The sequence below is a fragment of the Myxocyprinus asiaticus genome, chromosome 37 (genome assembly GCF_019703515.2).
Source record: "Myxocyprinus asiaticus isolate MX2 ecotype Aquarium Trade chromosome 37, UBuf_Myxa_2, whole genome shotgun sequence".
Taxonomy (NCBI): Eukaryota; Metazoa; Chordata; class Actinopteri; order Cypriniformes; family Catostomidae; genus Myxocyprinus; species Myxocyprinus asiaticus.
The window spans coordinates 5346061-5366377 of NC_059380.1; the positions used below are offsets into that span (position 1 = coordinate 5346061).

Sequence of the window (20317 nt, forward strand, 5' to 3'; positions counted from 1 at the left end):
GCAGTTTCCCTTACCAAACAAACAAAGCACTTCCCAACCAGTGGGAAAACTAATGAGCAATTGGCAAGGATGAACAGCACATTGCTGTATAGTGCATCCCTCTACACTTACCCAGCCCTGAGATTGATAGAAAAAGCCCACATCAGACCAGAGCCAGTGAAAGCCTACATCCACACACACATCTGGAGGGAAAGACAGCCTCGACTGGCCAAGTTTGAAAAACCCATCATCCCATTCCTGATGGGTAACCTTGCTTCCATGCCAAATGGCTTGAACACACCTTCAATATCTCAACCACTTTAAGGGAGATAAAAGCAATAAAGCACAGACACTTCAGCCTCCATGGTCTTAGCTGGCAATCACAGCAAGGATTGGAGCAGCAGGCGGGCCAAGGATAATGTCTGTTGGCCGGTTTATTTGGAGAAAGCAACTCCAGTCATGGTTCAATCGTGCTCTTTAACACGTGCAAATAAGCTGGACTGTACCTTCCGCAGAGCCGGTGAGATCACGTTCTTTCACCTCAATTACAGGGAGCAGAGGTTAACTAGTGCCTAGTGGTCATTTAAGGGGAGCTGTTATTTAAGTGAAATGTTTCAGACAGAAAGGGCGCTATTCCCCATTTCCTCTCACTACTCGCTCGGACTGGCTCACTCGATCCCATTTCAACACCTCTGTGAACCACAGGACCAGCCCAGCATCCAGAAACACTTTACACTCCCACACAAACACACACACATACAAGTTTTTACATTCCCTCTCTGCACTCAACACATCCGTGCTCTTTCTCTTTTTGTAAAAACACCCACACACTTTCTCCCTCTTAAAAGTTTAAGCAAACTTAGTCTTTCCCAAATCCAGCTGACAAGTTCCAATAAGCCTGAACCAGGAATCTGACAGCTCTCCCACGTTTAGCACACACATGGATGCATGCATACACACAAAAACCGCTTGCGATATTTCCCAGTGTAAAAGCATGGCTAAAAAATCCATTATTAAATCCCACAATCCCATCTGAACAAGAGTATATAATGAATGTTTAGCAATGGACTGTTGGAAAAAACATACAACGTGAAAGTGAAAGAGCACCACGGGTTTAAAACTAGTTTTGACATGTTTTTCTTTCCAAATGATGTATGGCAAAACTAGCCATATGTAAAGTGAAATATGAGGCTTGTGCATCCGGAGAAGGTTTCATTGGAGTCACCAAGACAGGCATGACTGCAAAGTTTCACGACTTAGGATGGAACTCAAATGGCTAAAAACGGAAAGAAAGATAATCAAACGCAGCAATGGCAGACAATGGAAAACAGAATGGGCCCACATGAAATAAGATCAAGGAGAGAGAAAAAAAGGATAGAAAGGAAGCAGAGTGAAAATTGTAGAGAGAGAGTACTTAAAATATGTAAAAACAGTTGTTTTAAGACCTGATCTCAAGGTTGACGTACCCTATGGTGTAAACTAGTCCTAAAAAGACAATTGTGTGCCTACTGAAAGTCTCTAGTGCCTCCAGTGGCACCAAATGGAATTTCAAAAATAATGATTGTTTTCAAACAGGTTTCCCGAACACCTTCTTTTTCCCCAAAATCAACCTACAAGTAGCTTGTTTATGCATATAAAGATGGCATATGCGTCAACTGTCGTGACACTATTTAAAAAAAAAAAAAAAAAAAAAAAGGGCAATTCACACTAAACAATTACTTGAATACACCTCTTCTATGATGAACATGTTTCAATTACTGAGCACAAATTCATTTTGATATTTTTTTCTGGGGCTAAAAAATGAAATGTGGTGTAACTGTACAGAGACAGAAAAAATGTAAGTCTCATTAAAAGCTGAAAAACTTGAAAAAAAGATACGTTGGTATTGGTATTGAAGAATAGTAAAAAAAAAATTTAAAAAAGAAAGGAAAAAAATACATATTGACATTTTGACAAATTGACATCATTAAATATATATATATATATATATATATATATATATATATATATATATATATTTTTTTTTTTTTTGAAATTTTTTTTTTTTGAAATTTTTTTTGAAATTTTTATGAAAAGGCACATTTTGTTCAGGTCATATGGAGTAACCCTGAGAAAACTTCTTGAAATTCTTGATGAAATTTGTAAAAAAAAATATCTTTGAAAACCTTTTTGAAATTAATGATTAAATTGCATATTGTACACTCTCATACATTTACGATGCAAGGAAAGTATTTTAATATATTTTACTAGATAGTTATGCCACTTTTTAAAGTCATCAAATCAATGTTTTGTGCAGAAAGCTATAAATGTTTTTTTATTTATTTTTTATTTGTGAAACTACCATTTAGTAATTGTGCGATATTTGTGTTTTCACTGCAAATGTCAGTTTTAATATGACGCAAAGATTACACTTCTACAAACTTGACGTGTGTTTTAAACTATTTTATTGATTTATAAAATATTTCTCATTTTGATCACTTTGGACAACCTTATTCGTCAATATATGGCCGGGTCGTTGATGAAAAAAAACAAAAAACAATGAGAGCGCCCGGCCTCCCTCCACAAACATTGCCGGTATCCTAGAGTGGGTTAGCCTATGCCACATTGATGAAGGTTGGAGGAGGAAGGCACTGAGTAACCACCACTTGCTGTCTGGTCATGACCTTGCATGTCTCCCTACTTGCTTCCAGATGGTTCCATCCAACCATTTGAAATGTCAGCCGGCACAGATCCCCGCTCAAAATGTGGGAACCATGTTAAACATGGCTGCTGAAGCGTGCATGTCAGCTTGCAGATCTAGTCCATGTTGTAGATGTGGCAGCCCTGCTTAGAGGAATGCAATTTCAAGATGAAGAGAAAAGCAGTGTCAGCTGTAGCCCTAGGGACGAGAGAAATCCTGATTAAAGAGCACATCCTAACTTTGATATAGCTCATATCCAAATTAGAAACTGTCACGTTGTTTGATCACAATGTTTCTCTTTTTCTCCTGCTTTGTTTTTTGGTGCGAATTCAAAACCTGTTTTTACTACAAACGACAAATAAGGATACTTTTGAGGCATGTTGAACCCTTTGGTCTCTTTTTGACTTTGTGATGAATCGGATTATTTAGCGAGGAAGAGAGGAAGTAATTTCGAAACGCCTCAGATCTAATTTTAAACTCAATTCGCTCCAGATCGCCTCAAAGGTTCAAAGCCTGTGTCGAAGAAGAACTCGATTGTCACATTTCAATGACTACGGAACACGAACTGCTTTCCGCTCTTTCAAACCCTCTCTTGCTTGCGTTTATTACTTTTAATAACACCTGCAGACTGAGAAAAAGGTAGCAGTAGCATAATGGGAGGCTTAGTAAGCTGAGTGAGTGAATTCCCGTTGTGAGGGTGTGCTCGGGTGCCAGAATGCTAGTCATGTTTTATTACAGGTAATTTGCTGGTGATTTCAAAGATTGCCAGAGTACTTCATCCAGGCTGATTTACGTGGGTGCTAAAGAAATAGTCGTAGACCCAGATGGCTGTGTGTGTGCCGGATCTGGTTGGTGGCAGGGCAGGAATGTGTGTGTATATGTGCCGGCAGATATGGCTCCTCCAGCTGCGGCCACTTCAGGAGCTAAGCGGTGCTGAAGCCAGTAGGGCAAATAATGGGGTGGTGGTGGCGTAGTGGACTAAAGCACTGAACTGGTAAGCAGAAGGTTGTTGGTTTGATCCCCACAGCCACCACCACTGTGTCCTTGAGCAAGGCACTTAACTCCAGGTTGCTCTGGGGGGACAACAACAGATTGTCCCTGTAATAAGTGCACTGTAAGTTACTTTGGATAAAAGCATCTGCCAAATGCATAAATGTAAATAATGGCAGCAGCACAGCAAAACCTCTCTACCATTTTCATCATGACTGCCTGGGCACTGCATAGCATTCTCTCCGGACACTGCTGGCTGTACACAGTGCCCAATCCAACCATTCAGGAGAAATGCATGACCTGGTCACTAATGCGCACACATGTGGGCATGCAGTGAACATTTGTATAACCCAACCCATACACTCATACTCCAAGTCCTCCATTCCTGACCAGAACAAAAAGGGCCCTTTGTCTGGGGGTGACTGTAGCTGTGACAAACTCCCCTCCCCTTTTTTTCCACTGCCTGTATATTCAGCCACTCAAAGCTGGCTTGAAAGTACTACATTTATTTAAAGCTACATTAAAGAGAGACAAGGGAGAGAGGTGCACTGTATATGTATGTGTGAATGTGGGTAAGGGCCAATGTGTACATGAAGATAAATGCATGGAGGGAAAAAACTGAAAAATGAAGAACCAAGGGATGCCTGGTTTTGTAAGCACAGCAAAAAATCAGCTGAAAGGGAAATGGGGCAGAGGGGTTTTCTCTTTGGATGGTTGAAGTATTGTGACCTAGTGTGAGAACAAGTAGTGATGGGTTGAATGTTTGTTACACATCCTTTTGTGCCTTTAAACAGTCGGTTATTTCTAAAGTGAACAAAAGCAGCGGGACTTGCAATGTAAATGCAGGCTAATAGACCTGCTGCTGTCAAGTATGTTGTTAATAATCAAGCAATCAGAAAATGAGAAAAATCACTATTTGCTATTGGCTGAAAAACTTCAGTAGCTTTAAAAATAATTAATGTATTCTATCTAATAATAATACAGTGAAGACTATAGCGGTATTTAAAGTAAAGTTTTGTCGCATTACTTAATGTTTGAATACTTGATGCTGCAGTTAAAAACTTAAAGCACAGTCTTCCTAATTGCATCTTTGTTGAATTGTTTTGATTTGTTCTATTGCTTGTAATTTGTTTCTTTGTTCTAATTTTATTACTGACTATTACTGTTTACTTGTCTTAAATAATTACTAGAGAACTTGAAACAATGTTTACTCAACAAATTAGTTAGTAGTACTCCACATAGCCAGAGCACATTTACTGCCCTTTAGAACAGCTTTAATAATTATAATTATAATTAATAATAATAATTTATAATTTTCTTTATTTATCACACATTATACATTTGCACATATACAGTGAAATTCTTCTTTTTCACATATCCCAGCTAGGCTGGGGTCAGAGTGCAGGGTCAGCCATGATACAGCGCCCCTGGAGCAGATAGGGTCAAGGGCCTTGCTCAAGGGCCCAACAGTGGCATCTTGGCGGTGCTGGGGCTTGAACCCCCAACCTTCTGATCAGTAACCCAGAGCCTTAGCCGCTGAGCTACCACTGCCCCATTAGGCTTTAATCAAACCTCAAAATAGGTTTCAATTGACCAGAAGTGCCATAAAACTGTATTTTACTAACACATTTTCCAAAAATAGTGTGAGATACTGAGGAATGATACCAATTTGGAATGCCCAATTCCCAATGCGCTCTAAGTCCTCATGGTGGTGTAGTGACTCGCCTCAATCTGGGTGGCGGAGGACAAATCACAGTTGCATCCACATCTGAGATCATCAATCTGTGCATCTTATCACGTGGCTTGTAGAGCGCATTTCCGTGAAGACGTAGCGCATTTCCGTGAAGACGTAGCGCACGCCATTCTCCGCAGCATCCATGCACAATACCACAATATAGCGACCACGTGGAGGTTCACCCAACGTGACTCAACCCACCCTAGCAACCTGGCCAATTGATTGCTTAGGTAGCCTGACTGGAGTCACTCAGCATGCCCTGGATTCGAACTTGCGACTCCAGGTGTGGTAGTCAGCGTCTACCCAGGCCCCTGAGTACTACAGTCTTAAAGGGTGTTCACACTGACAGCAATTTGCATTGACAACGTTTTCAGAAGACATTAATTTTAAATGAGCATGTTTACATGCACACCAATATGCTGATAACTACCAAAAAAAAAAACACGTTTACATTTGAAATCATGGGATTGTTCTTTGCTTTTGATGTCAAAACGTTAGCAGGCATGTGTACAAAATTTGCACACGTTGGATAAGCAGGTAAGAACACCGAGAAGGCTGTTTACATGAAACATGAAATAGGGAAAATGGGCAAAAGTATATGTATGGCGGTCGTTTTTTGCTTAAACCGTTTATGACCTTACCCCAATAAAGGAAAGCCGCTTAAGGTTTTTACATGACTTTACACTAGGGCTGCAATGGTACACAAAATTCATGGTTTGGTATGTACTCGGTTTTGGGGTTATGGTTCGGTACGGTTTCGGTACAGCAGGGAAAACAAAGAATCTTTCTAGAAATTATTTATTTTGAAAACAGTGGCTAATGGGCAACAATTCTTATTACTGTGAAGGCTCATTTATACATGACTGCACTATGCATATTTCTTCAACGGAATTACAATACAAAACTTAAGAGCTTCTTATATGCATATTGTATAAAAACATGAATAATAATAAAAGTAAAAAAAAAAAAAGGTGCAATTTTAATAATTGTAAAAATAAAATAAGACATTAGCAGTGTAGATTTCTGTGTCTTTTGCCTTTCAGCTCACCACTTGTACTTATCACCCAAAGTTTTTTTTCTTTTTTTTCTAGAAAATCAGAATATCCACATTATCTTGAGGAGAGGGCAAATCTTTTAGCACTGACAATGTCCCCTGCTGTTGATATATTACTCCTATTGTGTTCATTAGCTCTGTCTGAGCTTGCAGCGAGAGGCTGCTTGAACGCCGTGGCGAAACTAATGCACAGGCTATTTATGTTTTGCTCCCGTAAGCTCAAGAGACACATGTGGATGATGTCGCTGCATCATGTTGTTAGATGTGCTTCTTGAGACATACCCAACTTCGGTAAAACAGAACCTACACACAGCCTTCGTCCTGTTCACTACTTGTTGCCCAGTATTACTGTAGTTTACTGCGAAATCATAATGCTCCCAAACAACAGATTTTAGAGACAATGGTGGGTCTGCAATCTCTGGCTTAGTTAAGTCTGACATATTTATATATTGTTTAGTTCCATCACAGTTGGGCAAATAGCAAGCTAGCAAGTATAAACTTCACATGCATTTATCTGATCTGCAGTTTCTAGTGTACCGTGTAACACTCTGTTCTGTTAAGTTTTGGTTCCGTGCGGTCCCGTGTTGCTCCGCAAATCTTTTTTCATTTTAGTTCTATGTGGTTTGTGTTGTTCGTTATATGTTGTTTTAATACTGGTTTTACACATGCTAAGATATGTAATCATTGTTGTGACTGTGTGTACCGTACCGAAGGCCCTGTATCCGTTTGGTTCGGCGCAGATACATGTACTGTTGCAGCATTACCTTACACGTTATTGGCTTATTTTGCATAATTGGTCTAAGATTGTGCACGTAAACATGCTGAAATGAGTTGGCAATTTGAGGACAAAACGACAAAGCTGAGCTCAACTTTGCAATAGGGTAACAACAAATGGAGGGCAGACAGTGAATCTCAAGAGGTCCGCCTCCTCCTGATATAGTTACTACAGTTACTACAGCACTAAGCCAACCAACACTAAAGCAATTTGGCTACCTTCAGCACAGTAGTTAAAAGCATTTCAATTTAGGCAAAACATTTAACAAACAAACATGCATGAGTCTGTGGAGCTTTCTATGGAATTCTGTGAGTGCAGAGGCCTAGTGATGATCTACACACACTAAATGGTGATGAAAAGTTTAATGATCAAAATCACTTCAAGAGAGAGAGAGAGGGTTAGAGAAAATTAGAGAGAGCTAAGTTTGGAAAAGCATCAGTGGGCCTCAGAATTCAATTAAGGCTCAAGCCTGACCAGTTAATTCAATCAAGACTGTGTGAAAGCAATTAGACAACTGGCATTTGACTTACCCTCCACACAGGCATAAATTACCAATTTATTTCCCTCTTAAGGTCCTCTTGCCTGATGCAATTAAAATGCCAGGAACGTGTCTGCCCAGTCTGTTAGTTTGGGACCAGGCCGTGGTCCAGGGAATAAAGCATAGTATCAGTGATCTTCTCAAGGTGTCAGACTTTCAGTGTTAAAGGGATAGTTCACTCAAAAATGAAAACATAATTTACTCACCTGAGTCCATATGACTTTCTTTCTTATGCGGAACACAAAGGAGATGTTTTGATTAGTATCAAAGCCGTCTTCTCAATACAATGGCAGTGGATAGAGACTCACTTTAAAGCTTAAAAAGCACCCAAAAGTATCATAAAAGTAGTCCATGAGACTCGTGCGTCAAACTGCAAGTCTTCTGAAGTCATACGAAATTCAAGTCATCGTTCAGTGAAAATCTGGACGTCTGTTGCGCATTCACGAGCGCTCATGGTAGTACACGTGTACTGGAGTTGTTTTTAGCACTAAACACATGTGCAACTGTGTACAAGCTCATGTGCTCATGAACGTGCAAAAGATGTCATGATTTTCACTGACAAATTACTTAAATTTGATTGGACTGCCGTTGACGTCAACTACAAAAGATAATGGAAGCACTGCCTCCTCCCTTTTGAAAGCCATACAAATTTATATAGTTGCATTTAGCATTGTTTTTCCTTAAGGCACCATCAAAACAGACCTAAAGAAAATGAACAGACTGGGTCAATAGATCCAATCTTTGACGAGTAACAATGCAACAAACTGAAGTGCTGCATACAAGAAGAGTCTTTAAAAGTTTCCAATAGTACAGACAGGGTTTCCAGTTGATTTCTGTGCACTCTTTAGCCTTCCATGTGGCTTTCTGAGTTGCAGTCCTGTACATTCACACACTGGGAATAATAATGTTAAGAGTCACCCTCATACTGTACGTCTGAAAATGTAAACATGCCAGTGACTCATAAATACAGGCTTATGGATTCGTGAGACTTTTATGAAGTTTGAATGCACTAATTTGCGTGAAATTCTGATGTACACGAGCAAAGTTCTCATCACAAACGAGGGGACTCATCTCATTGTGTGTGTGTCCATTTCAGCCCCTGTGCAGTTGTTTGAGCTCTTTTCAGATATGATCTGTGGCCCAAATCCACTCAGCAGGCGCCGTCGCCACAAATTAAGAGCACCGGTGGAGTTTTTGTGGAGAGAGATTACAGGGAAATGTGTGTGGCACCTGGGAAAAGAGTCCTCTGAACGGCTGCAACAGCTGGAACGTGCATATGAGTGCGTGTATGCGTGTGCGGGCATATATATGCATTTGTGCAACTTTCATGCCTCACATTTTAGATCCATCCATGGTCCCCACATGTTGCAGTCAATAAACATGTCAAGAGAGAGAGAGAAACAAATTGCAAAATCTATCCCAGCTCAAAGGACGTCATCTACCAAGATCTTCAGATGGCCGAACTGAGAGATATGTAAGGAAAACGAATCCTGCCATGTAATAAAATAATAAAAGAGGTAACTCTGACTTTTTATCTCACAACTGTGACTTTTTTCCTTGCAATTGTGAGATATAAAGTCACAAATGCGTAATATAAACTCGCAACTGCGTGATAAAAACTCAGAATTCTGACTTCATTTCTCTCAATTTTGACTTTATAACTCAAAATTTCATGAAATAAACTCACAATTGTGTGATAAAAACTAAAATTGCGAATTTATTTCTCTCAATTTCGACTTTATATTTCGCAATTGCGAAAATATATTATTAGCACAGTTAAGTTAGAGTATATAACCATACTATATGGGCATAAAACATTTGACTTAAAACAGTCAACTTTTTTGTAGCTACAGATTAAACCAGCAAACTCTCGGATGCGCTTTCTTTGCCTGTCGTATGTAAGGGACCGTCTGAAAATTCCACACACTGCATTAAAACATCGGTGTGGTCCAAGCATTCAATCAACTGACTTATGCCTATTACATAGAAGTTATGTATTTAAAAAACTGTGAAAATAAATTTTAAGAAGTTGCCAGTGGATAGACTGACTTACTACATGTCATATTTTCCCAAAATGTTAGTGCAGTGGGTGGAATTTGATGGTCCCTTAAATACGACAATCAATGAAAGCGCATCTAACATCTAAGCTAAAACAAAAGTTTTAAGTTAAATGTTTAATGCCTGTATAGTATGGTTACATACTCTTTAACTTAATTGTGCTAATGATATATTTGTAAGATAGTTGCATCAAGAAAACGTGACACAATGATGAGAAATGCCACTGCAAATGCAAAAATAAAGTTGCAATTATGTGATATAAACTCGCTATTGCGTGATAAAAACTCACAATTGCATCTTTAAATAACAATTTTGAGAAATAAAATCACAATTTTGTTTTCACCAGGCAATTGCAAGTTTATATCTCGCAATTTCAACTTTATATCTCACAATCGCATAATTGTGAAATAAAAGTCAGAATTACCTCTTTTATTTAATTTTTTGGTAACACTTTATTTTGATGGTCCCAAATAGATATTTAGCGGACTATAAGTGACTCATCAACTGGCTTGCTATAGCTAGTAAACAGTGTTTCAACAAACATTCAGTAGACATTCAGTAGCCTGTATATAGATCTCTATTAATGACCTACTTACATTTATCAACTGACTTGCTATAGCTAGTAAACAGTGTTTCAACAAACATTCAGTAGACATTCAGTAGCCTGTATATAGATCATCTATTAATGACCTACTTACATTATTGTTGAGAACATCACTTCATTAAAAGGTCATTATCTATATGCAGGCTAATGAAAGTCTACTGAATGTTTGTTGAAACACTGTTTACTAGCTATAGCAAGTCAGTTGATAAGTCAATTATAGTCAGTTAAATATCTGTTTGGGACCATCAAAATAAAGTGTTACCAATTTTTTTTTTTTTACTTGACAGGATTCATTTTCCATAGATATCCGTTTGATAATTAGACAAAAAAAAAAAAAAAAAACAACAACAAAAAAACAGAACAGACAGTAGAAAAATAAATAGAATCAGACTGTACTGTGAGCATGTTATTTCATAAACATATTTTTTGACCAATGCATTTCCATGGCTTTCATTTTTAAAAACCATTCAAATACAGACCAATTTCCCATTGAATTATTCATATTATCAATTATGCCAAATTTGTGAATTTGTTTGGTTAACTAATTGAAAAGAACCAACTCAAAAGTACAATTCAATTCATTTGGACCTCACCTTAGCTTGTAAGCATGTTTTACTCTAACACAAGCAATTTCTAGCTGAAGAATGTTTATTAACTATAGAAATGTCCATGACTTTTCCATGACTTTTAAAATTGTATGATTGACAGAGGTCACAGGGAATGTGTGACTAAAGGTAGACAGAATCTCTGCACCACCACACACACACACACACACACACACACACACACACATACTCATTTTGTATCTGCTCTCTCACTGGAGTCTGCTGCAGATGGTGGGGTAAGGGCAAACCTCAGCAGTCACATTTATCTCTATTTAAGATGAATTGTCAATCACAGCAAGCTGTCCAGTGAGACATAGATCAGTGAAGACGTCCTGCAGGAAATCTTGGGTGATTCACACATTAGTCAGATGAGGGCCAAAGAAGGAAGCCCAAAAGACAGGCACGCACACACACACACACACACACACACACACACACACACACACACACACGCACGTTTTCTTAGCCATCAAAATGGTGACATACCATAGACTTCTACTGTTTTTATATAAAGCTAATTATGATAACTATAGATTAACCCTAACCCTCACCCTAACCTAACCCTTACAGAAAACATTTAGCATTTTTAGACTTAAAAAACTGATTGTTTTTTTAACAAGGTCATCCAAAAATGTTCCCAAAGGCAGGTTTTTACCACACACATTTTACCATATTTAAATCTATTCCACAGAGCTTGCTCAAAATCAGCATGGAAAATACAGAAAAAGTCTAAAGATACTGTCTGAACCTTGTGATTCTGTAGCCTCACGCTGATGCTCCCACTGAACACCTCAGACGATCTTTGAAAAGATCAAGCGACACAAGCATTGCATAAGAAAAGCACTGAACCCAGCTTCACCTGGTGCAGTGATCTGGACTGAATGGCCAACAATGGATGCTACTATTGTGTTGGCAATGGCACAACAATTTGTAACTGGAGTGGGTTCTTTCTTCGCCTGTCCTCTCTGATGGCAGTGAGGGAAAATGAAAAGACGTGATGACTAAAATTACCAAATTTTTCAAGATCTTCATTTCCCTTTGTGGACACCCCCTTTTGTGCCCTTGGGAATGGATTACAATAGACCACGCCCACTGACACACAATGGCACGGGCAACGAAAGTCGGTTCGCTTCCCTTTCAATGCTTAAAAAAATAATACTAGCCAAATGATGAAGTGACCCACCATAGCTGGAAGTACACAGATCAAGCTCTTTAATAAGAAGATTGCCTAACAGCAAAAACAGGCTGATGAATCATCTGTTAGGCTATTTTGAGGCTATACGTTCAAAATTTCAACCTGGTCTCACAGAATCACCTTATTTTACTTAAATTTTTGCAAAACTATTTTTACATGGCTCGCTGTACCTATTGCGGCAGTTTCCTGGTGTCACTTTCACACAAATCTTGAGTAAAACGGCATATTATCAGTTAAAAAACACTTACTTTTTGCCCTCTTTCTCACGCAGTGCTGTCTTATGTCATGGAAACATGGGTACAGAGCATTGCACTTGTGATGCACAGGATGTTTTTCATCTTCATAACAGAAGTTTAATTTTTGGGTGAACTATTCCTTTAACCTTAAAAACCTCATCTGTTTGGGAGAAAATTGAACTCACTTTTAGTGCCACACAGTGGAGAATTCACCACGAAACTGCTGCAAAATGTGTTACGAACCACGTAATATTATTTTGCAAAGATGTCACTACAATCACTTCATTTTCATGAGATCAGGCTAATTTGGTGCAGCAATATCTGAATCGTTGTAATAGGACGCTTTATGGGTTTGGACTGTGTCTGTCAGAACCTTGGCCCCCAAACTCCAAATGTGCCCTTTCCTCAAGGACAGGCGGTTGCCAGGGCAACCACAGCCGTTGCCATGCAGGGCCCTCCCTGGTTGTGCATGCATCCCATGTTCTGGTCAAAGGCGTGAGATGCCTCTTTCAGGAGAGGAGGAAGGGGAGGAGGGGCGAGAATGTGGCTGCTAGAAACCAAGGTGTAGATGGGGGTGGAACAAAGAAAGAGAATCAGTCAAGCACATTAAAAATGGGCCTTCTTTTCAAAACTAGTTTTCTTACATGCAGCTTTCAGACAGTGTAGTATTTTCGGAGAAAGAATGGGAGGCAATTCTGAAACTATGCCATCTCTGTGCTTTTCATCTGAATGCTTTAAACTCAGCCACACGTACGAAAATCAATACAAACACAAACAACTCTTTCACTAAATAGACGGCAGTTCGTTCCTTACGAAAATAATAGCTGCAAAGTTGGAAGTCGGCACATGATGAAAAGCAGCAATGAAGAGTAAGGGAGCGAGAGAGAGTTAAGGAAATAGGGAGAGAGCGACAGGCAGTGAGACAGACAGGAAGCGAAAGGGCTCTATTGTTGCCGGCAGATGCTGTGTCTAATTGACAGGGACTGACTGTGTGCAGCGTCCAGTGACAGTGGCGGCCTCAAGGTGGGGTGCGGAATGATGGGCAAGCGGCATAAAGGAACTGTGTGTTCCCTGTCAGAGCAGACAGCAGGAGAGAGAAGGAGGGGAGGGTGGAGGAGCTGAGGATCTAGGGAGAGCAGCTGGTGTCCAATCCTGTTGCTGTCCCTATACGATCCCTTCCTACAGACATAAACACGGATGCGCGCAGAAGTACGCAGTCGCATATTCCTGCCCACTCACACAAATACAAACGGAATGAGTATAGTGACGTTCATTTGATTCCTGTCTTGTCTCTGCCACAACTCCCAGAAGGGTATTTACTATTTGTAAGATTATATCAGGTCTGACCAAAAGTTTAATGAGCCTTTGGGGAGTCTGACCTCTCTTCAATCTGCAAAAACAACAGCTGCATAGTACCTCCAGACACATTCACGTACATGCACATAACTTTACATGTAACACATGCACAACTATTTTCCATATGTCCATATTATATTAATTAAAGTATTTGCATATGTCTTTATTTGCATGTTTCAAAGTTGAAATTCGATTTAATTTAATAGACTGCAACAGTGCCCGGCCACTTTTTCAAACGTCTTAATTGCGGAAGTGTTTTTTCCATTTATTTTTTTCCATAGGGATTTCATAAAATCCTCCATAAAAGAGTTCTAAGCCAAGAACCAAACCAACCAGCCCTGAGATGAATCAAAACATTACAAACTTTGATTTGAAGCAAAAAAAATATATTTGAAAATTGGACAAAAAGACAAGTAAGACTGCGTACTTAACGTCTTTAATGAGGGAATGAACTACAATCCAATGAAGCTTTGCGAAAATTAAATCCATTAAAATATGGTGAAAAAAGTTTTAATATTTTAAAGTTGTTTATAAAAAGTACAGAAACAATATGTCTCAAGTATATTGCAAAATATTCAGATATACACCGATCAGCCACGACATTAAAACCACGTGCCGCCAAAACAGCGCTAACCTGCATCAATTGTACAGCGTGGTTATCTGAGTTACCGTAGACTTTGTCAGTTCAAACCAGTCTGGCCATTCTGTGTTGACCTCTCACATCAACAAGGCATTTCCATCCACAGAACTGCCGTTCACTGGATGTTTTATGTTTTTGGCAACATTTGTAAATTCTAGAGACTGTTGTGTGTGAAAATCCCAGGAGATCAGCAGTTACAGAAATACTCATACCAGCCCTTCTGGCACCAATAATCATGCCACGGTCCAAATCACTGAGATCAATTTTTTTCCCCCATTCTGATGGTTGATATGAACATTAACTGAAGCTCCTGACCTGTATCTGCAGTGATTTTATGCACTGCAGCCACACGACTGGCTGATTAGATAATTGGATGGATGATTGTTGGTGCCAGAGATTACTGGGGTCTTTTTCTCAGGAGAAAATCTGAGAAGCAGGGGCCTTATGCAAGTCTCCATTTGCTCTCCATTTATCTCACTGTTAGGGTGAGCAATTGAGAAATAAAAGAGATCTCTTTTGTGATTCTTCTTACTTACTTGCATTCATAAGTTGACAGCACTGAAGACTCTCCTCCAAAGGAAGAAAACCCCTATATGACTTTTCAAAGACGCCTTCAGAATATACACACTGTACTTTCAGTTTGATAGTACACATTCCTAACAACATTTAACATTCAAGCAGAAACTCCTATCAAACCGTGTCAGAGAAAGTCGTCGATATTCAACGTTTATTGTGTGCTTCCATGAGGCGTCTACACCTGCATTTTCCTGAGCACTTATTGTTAGGCGGCGGTTCATTTGAAGGGTTTAATGGTGGCCAGAAAATAGTGGCAGAAAACATTATAGGTGTCATTCATCAAGGCGATGAGAGGTTGTGCTCCTTGAGTGCATAAGCTTTATGTGCATTGCATCAATTAATTAGCCTATAAACGATGTGTTTTAGTGAGAGAGAAAAAACACTCTCCACGTTTTACACTTCCCCAAGTGTCTTTCCCCTCACTGCTGTCTGCTTAACCCTATTACACAGACACTGGGACCGGCTCTGCACTCCTGCATTTGTACCAATCAATGGAGCCTGTTAAAAGCAGACCCTGGGGGTCAGGGAAATTAAGCAGCTCTGCTTGTGTGGAGAAGGGGCCAAACCAGCACGAGGTTTGCATGGGGGGGATGAGCAATGCTCCTATGATGCTATGGTGATTGGGTGCCAAACTACTATTCGCCGTCTCCTCTGTATTGGCCGAATGGCCGTTGAGAAAAATGGCATCTCCATGGGTAAAAAGTATTGTTAAGAAATTTAGATTTTTGTCTTTAAAGGGACAGTTTACCCAATCATTTACTCACACATAATGTTGTTCCAAACCCATATGACATTTTTTTTCCTTCCGTGAAACACAAAAAAGATGATGTTAGGCAGAATGACAGCCTCATTTACCATTCACTTTCATTATATGGAAAAAAAAAAAATCTCTTTTTATATTCCTTTTTTTTTTTTTTTTTTTTGGATGAACTGTTCCTTTAAACAGATTCCTTTTTGTCATTTGTGTTAGGGTTGCATCAGTTTCTATTAGCCTAGTTGCTATACAATGTGAGTAATCAGTGCAATGAGTTATTTCAGGTAAAATGAAAACAATATAGCCATGATTCAGTTCTTTTCTAGGTCAAATCAAGGACTCCCAAATGAAAGTTTTTATTCTTTGTGGACCACGCACACTGAAAGGATGGAGTGACCGCTTAAAATCACTTCACGCTGAAATGAAATATGGGCAATTTTTTTTCCCCCACAAGAGATAATGTGTGTTTGTTTTACTGTTGTCAGGGGACCATATCTCACGACAGGACTGCTGTAGCGTTTCCGCACACTCCATTGTGCTCTTCAAATCTCACCTCAAAACAATAATCATCATTTATGAGACCACAAGACAAATCTTTTCCGGAGTAATGGCAGGGAGACATTCACCGTTATATTATCTTATCCAAACAAACCATACAAAAAATATGGTACATTTGGGTGTATCTTGAACTTCTTCAAAAATAACAAACAGATTTCAACTTTTTTTCTTATTGACCTATGAAACTTGGAAACTTTTTAACAAGCCTTTATCAATTATGTTTGGTACTTTTCAAATGCTTTTTATAGATTTTACAGTGTTAGCTTTGCTTCTGACACAAACTTTCAACATTAAAGGAATATTCCGAGTTCAATACAAGTTAAGCTCAGTCGACAGCATTTGTGGCATAATATTGATTATCACAAAAATTAAGTTTGACTTACACCTCCTTTTCTTTAAAAAAAGCACAAATCTGCTGAGTGACTCCAGCCAGGTCTCCTAAACAACCAAATTGGCCCGGTTGCTAGGGAGGGTAGAGTCATATGGGGTAACCTCCTCTTGGTTGCTATAATGTGGTTCTCGCTCTCGGTGGGGCACGTGGTGAGTTGTGCATGGATGCCGCGGAGAATAGCGTGAAGCCTCCACATGTGTTATGTCTCCTCGGTAACACGGCAATCAAGCCACGTGATAAGATGCGTGGATTGACGGTCTCAGATGCGGAGGCAACTGCAATTTGTCCTCCACCACCTGGATTGAGGCAAGTCACTAGGCCACCACGAGGACTTAGAGCGCATTGAGAATTGGGCATGCCAAATTTGAAATGTTTAAGACAATGTTCATTTAAAAGAGAGAAATAAACCATTGATATTTGTGTAAAAAATAATTGAATCATTGAATTCTATAAATTTAAAGATTACGACTGTCTCACAATTGTGGCGTCATTCCAACCACACCAAACAATTTTGCCCACAATATATACATTTGTTTTTTTTTTTTTTTTTTAAGTTAACGTACTGTCAAACAAGTTGACAAAGTATCAGTGAAGAGCATGTTTGACATTAAATATTATACAAGGGATGTTTGAGGAAAATATAAAAATTTTAAAAAGGATAAAAAGAAAATTAATTTCCAGCACAGACTTCTATTAAACACAATTCAGAATTTGAGATGTGCTGGAAATGAAACTGTGGTGGGAATGTTTGACATTGTTAGAAGACAAATGTAATAAACTAGTGAGAGTATGATAAAACATTTTAACAAGACTTACTTTCTAAATAATCCAAAGTGCTAAAGTGCCCGATGTTCAAGAAACACCCGTATATGCATTATAACAGCATGAAATACAGGTGTACACATCATGTAATGTGAATGTAAACACGAACATATTAAACTGTCAACATGGCACATCACAACGAAATGAGCCAAACCCCAAATGCAAGGTGATCCTTCTCAGTAAGACGGGAGATCTGCCAAAAACATTCCAACTTCCAAAAACACCTACAGACTCATACATGGGGTCTGCGTTACCATGGGAATGGAGGCCAAGGAAACCTCAGAATTCAGTTGCAACTGATTAGGGTGGGCCAATTAGGGTAGGACCAGCTGTCAATCACCCTAAATTGTGTATCCATCATCAATCAAATGCCGAATGAAAACAAATAACACGTACATGCCATATTCACACAGGCTGGCACAGAACACAACGCTAAACCTGTGACAGCTCATTACTGTAATATGAGCTTGTGGTGGTCACTTTTATACTCTGTGTGAGAAGAGAGTGTTTATATATGGCTTTTCTACATATTTATTTCTTTGCACTACATTGTTCGGCTGAGGAATTTTAGCATTGAGAAGAGCAGTTGACTCAATACTGGGTATGGGCCAAGTAAAACACATATACTTTCATGTGTATACGCACAGGCACACACGCTGGCATCGATATACTCGTTTGATATTAAAATCCCATATTGTGACCGCAAAAGGTCGCTTAATCTAAACGAAGCGTAATGGAACCCCTGGAGGCTCTGCTTGGAGACCGACCGCGACTGAGAAACTAGCTGGATTAGTCTTGGGTTTCTGGAGCTAGCAGGATTAGCCCACAGGGTCTGACAGGGCTGGCTGGACACACTTCGCAATAAAGATCTTTCTCCCCAGGGTGAGAAAGACATGACAGTTGGATGCTGTGGGGAGGGGGTAAGGGACATACAGCTAGCCAGGAATTACCGCTCATGAGAAAAACAGCAAGGAGTGCAAAAAAGAACAAATGGAGGCATTCTTACAGATCATTTAAAGGAGGCTTTCAGTAGATTGCATCAGCAAACTTCTACCAGTGTGACGGAATTTTAATTCGGGGTGGACCGTTTCATCCTAGCTATGGAGTCCGGATGAGTGATCCATGTCCAAGCGCAGCTCTGGCTCTACTTCGAGTCTTATGTACGCTAGAGAAGTGTATAAACACAGAGGCCTCAATCATTCTTTACAATCTGCGACGACAGCCACATTCTGTGTTTGGCTGGACCTGCTATTTAAGGTTCAGTGACACCAAGCTGAACCACAACAATTAAGCGGGCGCCTACCGTTAGAGGCACATGGTGTTTTTAGGTGAACATGCTAATTGAGTCTATTTCCAGAGAGGTTGAAGTAACCTGGGCCTCCCAAAGGGTCAAATACCTGCTTATCAGCACAACTTACAGGTCATGCCCAGACAGGCTCAATTAACCAGCACTTCAGCTTTGTATGGGGCAGTCATTGCTTTCAGCACACACTCCATATCAACAGAACCAGGGCGTTAACTGACAAGCAGAACCCCACAATAGCTTGTTTGTGGCCTGTGCTGAAAGGCTAAAGTGGGATCCTAGATGAGGAATGGATTGTAGCTACATGTCTGCAACAAGGAAGAGGTCATTGTCTGGGTGTGATGCACATGCAGCTAACACTGCACCTTTGGGTTTTAAGGTTTAAGAATACTTCTCAAATGTCAAATGTTGTCTTGGATGAGATCTCAATAATGTTAATTCAATATGAATTAAAACCAGGGTTTGCTGCACAGTTTTAAACTGAAATTTAAGGCTTTTAAAGGAATATTCTGGGTTCAAAACAAGTTAAGCTCACTCTACAACATTGTGGCATAATGTTGATTACCACAGAAATTAATTTTGATTAATAAAAGCAAAAACTCAGTTACAGAGACACTTACAATGGAAATAAATGGGGTCCAATCCATAAACATTTAAATACTTGCTGTTTCAAAAGTATAGCCACAAAACATAAACAATATGCGTTTACAGGATTTTAGTCTGATAAATTGCTTAACCTTTTTGTTTAAAGTTATATCCAATTTTACTACTTTGTTGCCATGATGATGTGGCACCATAAACCCTTAACTTAAAATGACTGTAAAAAAAAAAACTACGATTTAAACAACTTCAAAGCTCATATAAGTATTAACAGAAGAAATAATGCAATAAAATTTCATTAAATTAAAAAAATGTATACAATTTTATATTTTATAATTTTATAAAAATAATTTTATAAAATTTAAGCTTAACATTTCTGCCTTCAAAAACCCTCCAAAAATGGTCCCTATTCACTTCCATTGTAAGTGCCTCACTGTAACCCAGATTTTTGCTTCTTTTAAAGAAAAGGAGGGATTAGTTAAAATTATATAGAGTATGTACGTGTGATATATATATATATATATATATATATATATATATATATATATATATATATATATATATATATATAGTAATCAACATTATGCTACAAATGCTGTTAATTGAGCTTAACTTGTCTTACTTTAGTCTTAGTTTAAGGCCTTTTTTAAAACCTGAACAAATCAAATTAATACCATATGCCCAAAACGAACATACACAAGCTCAAAATGAATCATGTAGCATAGATTATGATATAAATATCATATAAAAATAAAATAAAAATATGTACCAATATATCAATACATACCAATTAGAAGTCGACAAATAATGGATTTTGCTGATACCGATAATGAGGTGTTGGTAGAAATCTGATAACCGATTAATGCAC

The 20317-nt window shown here is 38.9% G+C and overlaps 1 protein-coding gene across 2 annotated transcripts in view; it reads right to left on the reverse strand.

The window, feature by feature from the left end:
* Positions 1 to 20317, reverse strand: part of LOC127427574 (ephrin type-B receptor 2) — a 217435-nt gene that overhangs the window by 85205 nt on the left and 111913 nt on the right. The window lies entirely within an intron of this gene.